This window comes from Sycon ciliatum, chromosome 5, assembly GCF_964019385.1.
Source record: "Sycon ciliatum chromosome 5, ocSycCili1.1, whole genome shotgun sequence".
Taxonomy (NCBI): Eukaryota; Metazoa; Porifera; class Calcarea; order Leucosolenida; family Sycettidae; genus Sycon; species Sycon ciliatum.
In genome coordinates this window covers 28,717,267-28,732,469 of record NC_088647.1, presented here as the reverse complement: position 1 = coordinate 28,732,469, position 15,203 = coordinate 28,717,267, and positions in this window count along the sequence as shown.

Sequence of the window (15,203 nt, the reverse complement as noted above, 5' to 3'; positions counted from 1 at the left end):
TTGTCTCAACCAGAGCTTGGTTTGATTTTGAAGCTTGTTCATTTTCGCCCAAGTCATGAAAGGGCTGCCTGGAAGCTGCTCTGAGTCAACACGAGTGTCGGACATGAAGTTGAGCGCCGTCCTATTGCTTCTTTCACCTCCACGCGTCCATTCTCGTACAAACTGAATGTGACCTGGGCTTCGCCTGTTCACCAGCGATTCAAAAATTTTCTCGCACATGATCCCGAAAAGTGACCGTTGGTCCGTCCTTGAAGAAGCCCTATGCTTGCAGTCACCCCTTTGGTGTGAGATTAGTTTCCCTCGCTCAGCTATGTATCTGTGCCTAATGAGATCACCATATGCTTGATCTTCTGTTACATGATTGAAAACAGTCCCACAACTTGATGCTGAACAGTGATATAGGCTAGTTCTATCTTTATGTATATCACAGTACACTGTTAGTGGGTAGGAGAGGGATTTTACACAATACAACTGTACATGTACAGTGTGTACTGTCTGGTTACGTTTCTGACCTGAATCCGATGATTGTAGTTATCTGCCACAGCAAAGCACGGGCCCAGTACACTGTGGTTGACTAGGACAACACCAATTGGCTCATGGAACTCGCCAATTTCTATTCCACGTATTCCTATAGTGCTGAACTCTGAGAAGTTTTGGTCAGTGATCTGCAGAGGAGGGCATGGAGGCAGACAGCAGAGATAAAAGATGATTTAGAAATAGACAATAACTTGGTCAAATGCTTATGACCAGTATCCTCATTTCACGATCACGGTGGCTAGAAGTGGGTGTGCGAAGCAAGACTTGAATTGGGATTACCAACATAAACACTATAACTACAATACATGATAGTGTGTGTGTGTGTGTGTGTGTGTGTGTGTGTGTGTGTGTGTGTGTGTGCGTGTGTGTGTGTGTGTGTGTGTGTGTGTGTGTGTGTGTGTTCCGCGGATGTTGTTGTTTGGCACATTGCTGCCGCCATAGCGTGTGGCCCGCGGAAACGATGGCGAGACGCAATTAGGGTTGACTTGCGACGAATAAACATCGCCGACAAGTCATGGTTTGACACAGCGCAGGAACGATCTGAGTGACAGCAAGCAAGCTTTGCTCGGCAGTAAGATATTGCCCGCCACAAGTGCATCATGGAACGGCGTAAACCAGTCCAGCAGCAAGCCAACAGCCGCCAGTGCTCCCAGTGTCACCGATAGTTTCGGAGTGCGGGTGGCATTGCAGAACATCGCTGTACCCAGTCCTGTTCTGCCCCGAATGTTGCCAATGCCACAAGCTCTTCACCTGTACGCCTATGTATTCGGAAACCGTGCTGTCCCGCTCACTGTCCCATTTGTGAACGTTGCTGTAAGTCGATCCAGGGCTTTGCTATCCACAACTGCAACCGATCCACCAGGCGTCCAACTGCTGATGAAAGAGACAAGTTCCAATTGCAATGTCAGAATTGCAAGAGGCGTTTCAAGAGGCGAAACGACTTATCCCGTCACCAACGCTCATGTCTCCTTGCGTCTCCGTCTCGCTCAACGAGAAACACGTGACCTACATGGCAGTGTATTACCAGGACCAGGACCAAGATGTGTGTGTGTGTGTGTGTTCATGTGTGTGTGTTGATGTGTGTGTGTGTGCATGTGTGTGTGTGTGTGTAAGTGCGCGTGAGAGTTCGCCATGTACATGTATGTGTGAGCAGGGGTGGATCGAGCAGGGGTGGAATGGGCAGGGTAGACAGAGCAGGGGTAGACAGAACCTAGATGTTTTTGCCTCTGTGCAGGTTGTAGGATGTGGAGTGTTCAAGTACAACAGTAGCGAAACACCAAGACCATACCTGTAGTCGGTGGTTACCAGTATCAGCAATGATCACTCGTTCATCATCTGTTACATGCACAGCGTCTGGGGCATAGAACTCTCCACACTTTACTCCCTCCACGCCAACCGTCTGCTTGCACTGCCCATCAACCCCATGTATCTAAGTGCATGAACAAAAAGGAATACAATAACAAATTCAAGCACACACATGCACACAGACATAGCCCAGATCTAAACATATACATTAGAATGTAATTCTATGGTTAGAATCTAGCCACAAACTCGCCCAGTAAATATCAGGCAAACCTCCACTCCCCGATTCGCTGATGGCCGACCCATTCACATCACAACCATAGCGAGGACGATTCATTATTTTTAAGTTTTAACCATAGCGAAGACAACCCCTTTGAGATGTTGATATTCAGACCCAGCAGACAGCGGTTCGCTCCAACACAGCAACAGAGCTCATCAGTGGAGTGTGTAGATAATGGGTGATTCAGGTACATGAGTGATGTTGTACAGGGGAAAACACTATCACTCGGAATTTCACACTTTCTCTCTAGTGTGGCATGCCCTAGCAAAACAAATGTGCAAGGTGATAACAGATAGTTTTAGAAGAGGCCATGCATGTGTGCATTGCTTGGACCTGCATGATGTCATGTCCAGCATGCGTATACACAAGACTAAGTTTAGACAGATGTCTAAAGTCCCTTGGTTATGTACTCTTGGTACTAGTAATAAATAATCCAATCATGAATTATACTATTCATGAATGGATTATGAATGGCTTCATGAATGGATTCACGTTCATGGGTTCAACAAATTAATTGATTTGTGGGCAAAATCGAACGCACTCACGTGAGTCTGTATGTAGTCTGTAGTCCAGGTCGGATCCGTACTGCGCTCGTTAGCCTGTTCAGCTCTCCCAGCACGGCAGCAGCCTGTTGTATGCTTGCCTCTACTCTCTAGGCTACTCGACTCACTACTCGCACTGATGTCGTTATGTTACTGTATACTACCGGCGGTAGACCTACATGACTGTACTAGTACATGTAGGACGGAACATTTTGTGTTTATGCTCGTCGTTGTTCGAAAAACCAATCTGAGCCCCGCAGGACCCTTGCCCGGCCTTGGCGCGCCCTACGCTGCTTCGTCACGCATGGGTAGACCATGGTAGACTCCCGATCCCGGGATCTCTCATGTATTGTTCGGTGGGAACATAAGGGTGCGTTTGGTTGGTACGATCTAGAACAGGATCGAACAGCTGGTGCACATGGAGCAGCCTCATGCCAACCAAACGCTACTCCAGAAACAGAGCACATTTTTGTGGAAAAATGTGCCAAACTTAGTGCATTCTTCAAAATGTGTATGGATCACCATGGTCACTTTGTACGGTACGACGAGTCCAACCCAAAAGCGTGTGCACGTGATCATTTGGGAACAAAATCGATGTTCCCGCCAGGTTTCACTGTGAAATAGTGAAACTGCTCGGTCTGCTCCGGCCTCGAGGCCGGAGCAAGCAGAACATGTTCTGGCCGACCCAGAACAGGTGCAGTCCCAACCAAACGCGCTGTTCTGGTGAATCCTGTTCCAGTTCGTACCAACCAAACGCGCCCTAAATCATAATGTTGACTTCAAAAAAGAAACATTATTTTTTTATGTTTGCGTTTGAAAATAATTGGCGGACTACATAGTCATTGCATATTGTACTGGATCGTAGATGTACGAGTACCTAGACAGCAAGACCTACTCTCTCTCTCTCTCTCTCTCTCTCTCTCTCTCTCTCTCTCTCTCTCTCTCTCTCTCTTCTCTTTCTCTCTCTCTCTCTCTCTCTCTCTCTCTCTCTCTCTCTCTCTCTCTCTCTCTCTCTCTCTCTCTCTCTCTCTCTCTCTCTCTCTCTCTCTCTCTCTCTCTCTCTCTCTCTCTCTCTCTCTCTCTCTCTCTCTCTCTCTCTCTCTCTCTCTCTCTCTTTCTTCTCTTCTTCTTCCCCCCCCCCATCTCCCGATAATTATTAGCCCCCGTTTTCTTTCGACGCGTTTGCTGTGCAGTGAAGCCGAGACCCTAGGTCGGTGGAGCACATCAGACCCCGTCACCACGTCCACGATTCATGCCTGCGATGCTGCACCGCTGCTTTGCACGTCATGATTGGAAGCTGTGGCCTTAGTAAAAAAAAAAAAAAAAAAAAAAAAAAAAAAAAAAAAAAAAAAAGAGGCAAGACTACTACATGACTTTGTAGTACTACTACTACAAATGTAGTAGTAGTTCATTCAGTAACACTCACTGGAGCAGTGCATAGCTTGGTGTTGGCCATTAGGTATTTCTGGTATTTGCAGATTACTTGTATGGAGTCGACCCTGGTAGTTACATAGAGGAGAGTTGTTTTTTGCTAATCGGTTGACGTTCGTTAGCTAGCGGTGTTTATATCTTACTCGTACAAACTACCCCAGCGTAGCGTGCACTGTGACGGTAAGATCATGAAAAAAACTGGTCCATGTAGACTTGTAGTGGAGGAGCACACAATTGCACAAAATTTAAAATAATGCTGTGATCTAAAATAGAAAGTTCTAGGTACGTACAGAGCGGCAGCTCCCATTTTGTATGATGCTTGTCAGTGTTTGTGAAGGTATTGAAACTTGAAGTATGAAAAGAATTACTGAGGAAAACTCTGAAATTACAGTACTCGTAGAAAAAGATTTTAACAAAACAATCAAGCCGTGATGAAAAGTATGTAGCATGATATTTGAACTTGTAGCATATAGCACGCACTGGAGCAGTCATGGAGACACCAGTAGTCTTCCTGTGGAAATGACATTGATTTTGGAGTTTGCTGTTCAAACACGCCGCCACGCAAGCAGTTAGTGACACCCAGTTGCTATATTCTACATTGCATGTGTTCGTGTGTGCGTGTGTGTGCTCTCCGTTACGTATCTCTGTCTTTGTTGCTATGGAGTCTAATATCTCTCTCTCTCTTTCTCTCTCTCTCTCTCTCTCTCTCTCTCTCTCTCTCTCTCTCTCCGTCTCTGTCTCTGCAGAGCAAGCTGTTCAGTGTACTGGACAGTCATATGGAAGAACCATACAAGGTCACTGAGATAGCTCGCCACAGCTAGTCACTATGGACGCTAAAGCCCTCGCTGACCATCTAACCAACTTCTACTCTGGAAAGACAGCAGCACGTCGACTCGCCGATGATGAAGTTGCGGCAAACGTCATGTGCAGGGTGTCCATGGTACAAAGTGGTACTGTGCCGACAAGGCTGAGTGAGGCATCAGGACGGCGCACGGCGTTCGTTGCCGGCCGAGATACTGCCTGCCGCGTTCTGCCGTGCAAGTCACCGTATGATGTCCTGCTCGCCCTCGGTCTAACACGCGAGTTCATCACCCTCAAGGTAACAGCTACGGGAAATCAGTACCTGTTTTAAAAAATGGCTAACAGCATCAAATGAGCCTGGAAGTGTTTTCGACTTGTGGGATGCGAGCTACAGTCAGACCTCGCTTAACCGCACACATCCGTTTTCCACGAAATAATCTGGGTAGGTGAGGGAACCGGATAATCGACCACACATACTGTATGTATGCATGACATATGCTGTAAATCGGTAACCAACGATTTTCTTCCGGATGGCGAGGGATCCGGATAAAAGAGGACCGGATAAGCGAGGTCCAGGCTCGTGTAATGTGTGTGGGATGTGATCTACCATGCTCCTGTAATGTGTGTAGTATGTGATCTACCATGCTCCTGTAATGTGTGTAGTGTGTGATCTACCATGCTCCTGTACTGTGTGTAGTATGTGATCTACCATGTTCCTGTAATGTGTGTAGTATGTGATCTACCGTGCTCCTGTAATGTGTGTAGTATGTGATCTACCATGCTCCTGTAATGTGTGTAGTATGTGATCTACCATGCTCCTGTAATGTGTGTAGTATGTGATCTACCATGCTCCTGTACTGTGTGTAGTGTGTGATCTACCATGCTCCTGTAATGTGTGTAGTATGTGATAAATGATAAAAGAGGACCGGATAAGCGAGGTCCAGGCTCGTGTAATGTGTGTAGTATGTGATCTACCATGCTCCTGTAATGTGTGTAGTATGTGATCTACCATGCTCCTGTAATGTGTGTAGTATGTGATCTACCATGCTCCTGTAATGTGTGTAGTATGTGATCTATAAACCCTAAAAGGGTTTATCGGGTGTTAGCGGCCGTCGTGAGTTCCCTTCGGGAACGGACACGATAATTTACTTTTTTTTTACTTTATGTGATCTATCATGCTCCTGTAATGTGTGTAGTATGTGATCTACCATGCTCCTGTAATGTGTGTAGTATGTGATCTACCATGCTCCTGTAATGTGTGTAGTATGTGATCTACCATGCTCCTGTAATGTGTGTAGTATGTGATCTACCATGCTTCTGTAATGTGTGTAGTATGTGATCTACCATGCTCCTGTAATGTGTGTAGTATGTGATCTACCATGCTCCTGTAATGTGTGTAGTATGTGATCTACCATGCTCCTGTAATGTGTGTAGTATGTGATCTACCATGCTCCTGTAATGTGTGTAGTATGTGATCTACCATGCTCCTGTAATGTGTGTAGTATGTGATCTACCATGCTCCTGTAATGTGCAGTTGTACACCACTGTAGTGTATGGTGTTAACATAGAGTATGTTTAGAGTATGTTTAGCTATACTGATCTGCAAGCACGTGTAAAAGCGTATACCGTATTTTCCCGAATATAAGTCGACTTCGATTATAAGTCGACCACCCCAAATCCAGGAGTCAATTTCTTGAAAAAAAGTTTTGATAGCTCCATGACACCCACACATACAAAATGATGAGTTCTCTGCGAGGAGAGATCATATCATGCCAGTAAGACAAAATCTGAACAAAACCAGTGTCAGTCGCGGGACGAAAGTTCACATGGTTCATACGGCAGTGCTTCTTTGTACGGACGCTCCAGTCACTTCATTTGTTGTGCCAGATTCCCGTATGTAAGTCGAGTTCCGTTTGTAAGTTGGCCCCCAGCTTTTGGCGAAATTTCTGGTGCACAAAAGGTCGACTTATATTCGGGAAAATACGGTAAACGTCAACTAGGACAAGTGATAGATATTCGCCATAATCTCTACAGTTCCAGTGACATATGACAAGAATCCACCTTTCTGTGGCCAGTGACGTGTACCCAGCCGTCAGCATTACTTGTGATGAACACGGTGGATGTCTGTGATTTGTGTGGTGATGAACAAGGTGGATGTCTGTGATTTGTAGCAAAAATCTGGGAACGGTGTATACTCCGGAATACGGTTCGTAACACAGGCCCAACCGAACGTCTTTACATTATGCATATTTACTCACAGCTGTGTGACGGTGCTAAGTCTACATCACCCGATTGTTCTGGATACAGAATGATGACGATTTGCAGTGCCTGAAAACTTGATGCGTGTGTCATGACCCGGATCAGACTCGTCGTGAAAGCGACCATGCATTGAGTTCAGCAGCCAAAAACTGGGCTCCGAAATATTCTAGAGTTCTGTAAGAACCATGATTAGTCCTACGAAGGATTTGGCACTTTCGTTAGTTGAGCAATCATGGCTTACAACTCGTGGCCTCGAGTCACAAGTGTTGTCGTACGGCGGCTACACCTTCAGTACAAGTCGTCAGCATTGTACTCACTACACTGTTGAGCTTGAGGGGACCCTGCTTAGTCCTGCAAGGGAGCTGATACCTTTGTTAGTCGAGCAAGCATGGCACCTCTTCTCGCGTCGTACGACGTAAAGGGTCCTGCAAGTGCTTCGCGCACTGCGGACTCCGTTATCCCTTTTTGGGAGAGGTCACGGCTTGACCGTGAAGCACCCTACGGGGTAATGAGAGGGAAGAGCCTAGCATACTCCAGGCCCCGTCGCACGAAGAGCCTCGGAGTCCTTTCATGTAATGTGGGTGAGCCGGCTCCCCGTATTGATTAATCATTCTTTGTACTATATTCTAGTTTGGCTGATTGCACATATTGCACCACTGTTTGTAATATAGAAATAATACTTACGCATTCTTGCCACTGTATACTTTTGATCACATAATGTTGCATATATAAGGAGCTGTTTTGCTAACATTCATCCTCGATTCTCGGGGAGCTCACTACTCCTCTCGATTCTGAGAGAGTCACTCCGACTCTCTCCTGCTTTGGTCTTTTGACTCTACACACTTGATCTTTCGATCTAGTACTGCAATGGTTCAAATAAACACTGTTCAAGTGGAATTAGAAACCTGTCGTTCTATGTGAGCTAGCAACTTGGATGGCGACTATATTGGTCGTCTACCTGGGTAGCCACTAGACTGATCTAAGCCAAGTCACAAACCCGCCAAGCGCGGCCATGACACGTGTGCTTTGCTTCCGGATCTTTTGCTTGTCCCTGTGCAGTGTGAGGTGTAGAAGAATGATGCATGGCTGCTGCTCTTCCAGAACAAGATTGTCAAATGTGATAACAGTCATGATGCTGCTCTTGCCCAGGCTCATCAACAAGACGTGCCCCATGACAAACCCGCAGACGCTCACTTGCTGAAGTGCGTGCCAGCAACGTGGAGCGGTATCGTGGAGCTTTGCCGCCAGTTCTACCCCGGTGCCATGCCTGACGTGATGCGGCATCTGAGCGAGTTCCGTGCGCGCTCAGTTGCCGATTAGGAGAAGGCGCACGGTGTGAATTTTCTCTCAATAAAACGATCGCCCAGCCAATTAATGAACTATAGCAGATTCATGGCACTTGCAGCTCCTCGCTCGGCCTGGCAAACGCGTCTTTTTCTCTACTGTGAATTACACCTCTTGGAGCTCTTCACTGGTCAAGGGTTTACGAAGAATGAGCCGGATGCTGTCACAGTGGGAAATGAAGACCATTGGCCGTGTCTCCGAGAATACGTGTGTGAAAATGCCGAGCTGGCCACACAGCTGAGCTCCGGTACGGCATCTCTGGTCAAACTGCAAGTAGTACTGCCGGATGAACTGCAGTAGTAATTATTACAATGGTGATGTTTGTTTGAAAAGGGTTTGCTCCCCACACTGGAGCTCATGCTACTAGTATTTGTTTGTTTGTTTGTTTAGCTTCATTTTCTTTCACCATAGGCACAGGAGAAATGCCTTCTCACTGGGCGTATTGCCACAGTTCTCGCAAAATGATGGAGATGTTTTTTTTATATTCACCTTGAAGTTGATTTTGAAGCAGTGAACTCACTTAATCGTCGTATTATTATCGAAGGAGCCAGGTCAGTTGGTATGATGAGATGGCATCTTTGGGCTAAGTTAATTTATAGTAAAGAAAGGAACTAAGGAAGTACGTTGTATTTCTCGCCGGCCGAGCGCAGCGAGATAGGCGAGAACTGATTTCTCGCGAAATATATTTTGTTGCAAATATGGCATCTGGTGTGTTCTTTATTGTCGCTTCTTTTCCTGACTTCTTCTGTCAGGTTTGAGTCTTACCAGTGTCCCTGCCCTCCCACACTTCATTTATGTGCATATTGTCATCGCTTTTTTATCACTTTTTGCCGTGATGTGCTTACCATGCCTACATGATGCCTAATCGCCATTGGGGATATCCACCCGGTTTTTATCCCCCACAACTGTGTACGTCGGCGCGAGGGTTTTTTCCCGGCTGGCTCGGTCCAGAAAAATTAATCTGACGGTCCCAAGCGGTTCTGCATCGTGGCCTCTTTTTGCTATCCACTGGCATGCCTATTCTATCTGAGACACTCTGTTCTCAGTCCTTGCTTCCATACCTCACTCATTATCCGGTTCACATCTGGCTGCGGCCAACTACCCTTCACTTTGTGTAGTGTCGTTATTGCTGTCTATGTCTCTGTGTGTGCACGTATATGTGTAGCGAGTAAAGTTACGCTATAATGTTCACTAACACCACCAGTTACTTGACTATCAGCTCATGCGATAACATTGCACAAAGCTGACCTTATAATTATGTAGTTTCTTTGGTGCTTTTCTTTACTATAAATTATTAATCATTGGCTCTCCTTCCGAGTCTATCTTTGGCCTGAGTGCTTTTTTCCTGAAGTGAAGCAGGTTAAACAACTCCACCAGAATGGAGCATGTTATGCAGTCGACTTCTGATGTAGCGACCACCCTTTTGGAGGAGAATTAGTTCTTTATATCCGAAGTTTGTTTGTGTTGCAAACCACCAGTTCTCAAGTGCGAAAGGCTTCGCGCTTTAAGGCATAGGCCTTATGCACATTGTACAGATGCACGAAATCCCGTATAATCTTGTAGAATCCCGTAGACCCGGTTGGGTGTTGAATGTGCAGGACCCTATTGTGTTTACTGCTATTTTCACTATGAAATGGGCCCTGAAGGCATTTCATATGAAAACTTTTTTCTGGCAGAGATCTAGCTAGTCGTTAGTTCAATCCCAAAGTGAAGAAGCTGGAAAAGCGATTGTTTGCCATAAATTATGAGGCAAAATGGGTCAAACGCGCATGTATAGCACACAATGAACACCCAACCGGGCATGTACACACCTACGGCCCTAGTCCAGAACTTCGTACATCTGTACAACGTGCATAAGGCCTATTGTATTCGTTGCAATATTGTATTTCGACTCCGCCGTACCGCTGATGTTTGCTGCATGGCATACGCTATATGCGCTGTGTGCGGTTTGCAGTGTACCACTGGTATACGCTGTCATGTCATGTTTTATATGTGTATGTTTTGATATACATGTACGCTGTTTTTGCATGCTATAAATAGCTGGTGTCATTAGTGTTAGTTGTTAATTATTTGATGAAGTGAAATATACTGTGGAAGAGAAAAGAGTTGTCCTCGTGCCGTGCGGTCGTTCGATCCTGACAATTTAGAGAACCTCAGAGGGTTCATAGCAGTTTGAACAGAAATGCTCTCACACCATAAAAAGAATACGCCATCATGACGTGTTCCTTTTATGGTGTGAGAGCATTTTTGGGCTGGCGGAGCCGCTTTAAACTCATGACTGACATGTGGTCCATGATTGCATGAGTGCAATTGGTTATCATGCCGCCCTACAAGATAATATTATTATGGTTCGTTAAAAACAAAAGCAGTTCGCTACCAAGGGTCATTTTTGAATCGGTTCAAACAGGGCCGGAAATGGACAATGGTCCCTAGCACGCAATTCACCACTATAACAATACGAGTTTGTTATGAGTGGAGTCAACTGTGTATCCAACTTGGAACTTTGAGTAAAGCTTTCGAGTCGCCATTCACTTTTAAAAATGGGACTTCTCAATACAATATCCACAATTTCTGAGTGCAATTTTCTGGATTTGGTGTTGATATCTTGCCTCGGGACCCAACAGACTGTACTTGCATCTAGTTGCCGCCTAACTGAGAACCTAAGGGATTCAGTGTAGTTATGTATAAAATTAATTGCCACCTAACTGAGAACCTAAGGGATGTTGTATTTCTCGCCGGCCCAGCGCAGCGAGATAGGCGAGAAATGATTTCTCGCGAAATATTTTCAGTTGCAAATATGGCATCTAGTGTGTTCTCTATTGTCGCTTCTTTTCCTGACTTCTTCTGTCAGGTTTGAGTCTTACCAGTGTCCCTGCCCTCCCACACTTCATTTTTGTGCATATTATCACTGCCTTTTATCACTGTTTGCCGTGATGTGCTTGCCATGCCTACATGATGCCTAATTGCCATTGGAGATATACACCCGGTTTTTTCCTTCACAACTGCGTCCGTCGGCGCGAGGGTTTTTTCCCGGCTGGCTCGGTCCAGAAAAATTAATCTGACGGTCCCAAGTGGTTCTGCATCACGGCCTATTTCCGCTATCCATTGGCACGCCTATTCTATCTGAGACACTCTGTTCTCAGTCCTTGCTTCCATACCTCACTCGTTATCCGGTTCACATCTGGCTGCGGCCAACTACCCTTCAGTCACACCTGGCTGCGGCCAACTACCCTTCACTTTGTGTGCTGTCGCTATTGCTGTCTATGTCTCTATTTATGCCAGTATATGTGGAGCGAGAATCAGCGTAGTTATTCTGTTTCACATAGTACATCAAACGGACGATCAGGCCAAATTTTTTACGATAATGGAAAGGGAGAAAAGAGAAGATAATTTTCAAAAGTGGAGTGGAGAAAGCACAGAGCGCAGAGGTCTCTAGGGACAAGAGACCATGCGATTATTTGCCATGAAAGTGAACTTTCAAGGGACGCTAGATTTGGATGTGGTAGGACATGAACTTTAAAAACAGGGGTAAAGGCGCTCCACAACTAACTTCGCAGCGACTATAATGTGGAACTGGTTGGTCCCTGTGAGATCCACGATATACACATGTGCGTGTGGGGAGGGGGGGGGCATCGATAAGAATCAGAAGCAAGGAATAGGTCCATTTGGACTTCGGAACCATGATTTGACATTGTATCCTCCCCCCCGTATTGCAGGCACTTTCTTGAATTCTGCTCCATTTCATGATCTACATACATGTGCCCAGACATCCACAAAACAAACAAGAAAATGTACCGAATTCTGCCGATTTTTCTGCCGACATTATCCGCTGAGGATTTTCTCTTGCTCGCGTTCACTTGTACGCGATCACTTGTACGCGATCACTTGTACGCGATCACTTGTACGCCTCCCCCTCAACCATACCAGGAAACAGGATAAGGATCACTGTGAAAAGTGTGGTTTGCGCAGTGTGTGTGTGTGTGTGGTGTGTGTGTGTGTGTGTGTTTGGTGTGTGTGTGTGTGTGTGTGTGTGTGTGTGTGTGTGTGTGTGTGTGTGTGTGGTGTGTGTGGTGTGTGTGTGTGTGTGGTGTGTGTGTGTGTGTGTGTGTGTGTGTGTGTGTGTGTGTGTGTGTGTGTGGTGTGTGTGTGTGTGTGTGTGTGTGTGTGTGTGTGTGTGTGTGTGTGTGTGTGTGTGTGTGTGTGTGTGTGTGTGTGTGGTGTGTGTGTGTGGTGTGTGTGTGTGTGGTGTGTGTGTGGTGTGTGTGTGTTGTGTGTGTGTGTGTGTGTGTGTGTGTGTGTGGTGTGTGTGTGTGTGTGTGTGTGTGTGTGTGTGTGTGTGTGTGTGTGTGTGTGTGGTGTGTGTGCGTTAGGCCTCGGCGGGTAATGCTAGCATTGTAACTGGCATTACGAGCATCGTTTTGAGAACTAGCAATGCTCCAGCATTGTACCCGGATTTGGAGCCAAAAACAAGCATTAGCGCCCAAAAGTGTCATTTTCTCACTTCATGAGTGTGCATTACTGAATAAAACAGGAGCTCTACAATGTAATGTACACACTGTACTTTGTACCAGCGGCTTTTGGCAGTTTTGCTTAAACGTTAGCCTGCGACTTCGCAACATGCGTCTCTTGTTGCGAATCTTAGCGGCAGCTGCTAGGTATAGACGTACCACGTTGATGCCATCATGGGAAACGGAAAGAAACCTTGTCTTTCCTATTGACAGAGTCATGCAGTGCTGGCTTGCTTGCACCATGAGTACATCAAATGGAAATGTGTTGGAAGTCTCTGATTCTTCGGAGGAAGAGAGTGAGGAAGATGAGTACGAGACAGAGGAGGATAATAAGGAAGACGAGAACGAGGCAGAGGTGGAGGATGAGCCCGGTGAGGCATGCACACGACTGCTCAAAGCCAAAGGAGCAAGCATATCGAGGGTTAGATCACTTATATTGTACTTTTTCATACCACACAATATACCAAATTTCCAAAATAGCATTCCGTGTGCACCCTCAAAGTACTTTGAAGACTGTCGAGGTAGGGTTCTGATTTACTGTTATTCACTGCTAGTTCATGATAGCAACTTCAGTTCCAAATCATTTTGAAATAGTATCACCATAATTATAATCTACTTTCAAATTACAAGGTACTTCCGTGCAGTGTGACTTACATTATGACACAATGCCATATGAGTGGTTCACATTGCCTTTTCAACTAGCATTACAAGTCCAAATTAGCATTCTAAAAAGCATTATATGACCGAATAACTAGCAATGCTAAAAGCATTTTGAGCTGAAATAACTAGCATTACCCGCCGAGGCCTAGTGTGCGTGTGGTGAGTGTGTGTGTGGCGTGTGTGTGTGTGTGTGTGTGTGTGGTGTGTGTGTGTGTGTGTGTGTGTGTGTGTGTGAGGCACAGTTCGCGGACGATTCCTCCCTGTTTGCAACATCGCGTGCTGGTGCTGAGATTGCCTTGGACCTGTTCAACTCGACCGCTTCGGAATTCGGCCTCACCGTGAGCGCGACCAAAACCAAGTTCTTGGTTGCGGGAGCTGGCGTCACGGCTGCGGACCAGGCGCCCATACAGCTTGCCGGTGTGGACATTGAGTGTGTGCCGGAGTTCAAGTACCTGGGGTGTATCATCCACTGTGGCGGCCGATCTTCGCAGGATATCAGCGCTCGGGTGGCAAGTGCGTCCCGGGCTTGTGGTGCTCTGCAGCAATCTGTTTTCAGGAACAAGAACTTAGATCTTCATATTAAACGCAGTGTGTTTAATGCTTGTGTCCTCTCTCTGCTCCTGTATGGGTCCGAGTGGTGGACGCCGCTGAAGCAGGACCTCCGTCGCATGTCTGTTTTCCACATGCGATGCGTGCGGTCGATATTGGGTATCACACGCCATCGTTGCTGGGATGACCACATATCCAACAGCCAGCTGCTTGAGTGGTGGGGTGACTCTGAAACCATGCATCGTCACCAAGGTTCAGCATCGGCGCCTCGAGTGGCTAGGCCATGTCGCCCGCATGGACGATGTGCGGTTGCCCAAACAGTTGCTGTTCGGTACCCTGCCATCTCGTCGCCCGGCCCACGGCCCACGTCGGCGGTGGAAAGACTGCGCTGTAAAGGACCTCCGCTCACGAGACCTTGAAGCGGACTGGTACAGAGTGGCCTGTGACTCTCGCCCAGACTGGAGGTTGGCTTACACCTCGGACGCCCCGGATCCCCTCGTACCGGCACCGGTGACTTGTTTCACATGCGCCCGGCACTTCGCACGTCAGGGTGACCTCGCTAGGCACAAGTGCACGGCTGAACGGCAGAAGCTGGTTTCGGAGCAGAGAGGTGCATGTCAGTGCCCTCGGTGTCATCGTTGGTTCCGGAGCCGCGGAGGCTTGGCTGTGCATCGTTGCTCCGCTTCTACCTCGTGCCCAGTACCGACCGAACCAGCTGCTATTGTCACCGGTGACACTACCGCTCGGAGGTGCTGCAATGCTCACTGTGGCACCTGCAATCGTTGTTTCTGCTCAACCCAGGGACGCAACCGCCATCGCTGTTCAACGCACTGCCACCGACCAACGGCCAGAGAATGGGACAAGTTCCCGCATATGTGTATCTGCTCTCGCCGGTTCCGACTAGTCTCGCATCTGGAGCGCCATCGGGTGGCGTGCTCTTTCTCTCTCTCTGCTGCCCCTCCGGGGCCCACGTGACCCTAGTGGTAGTGG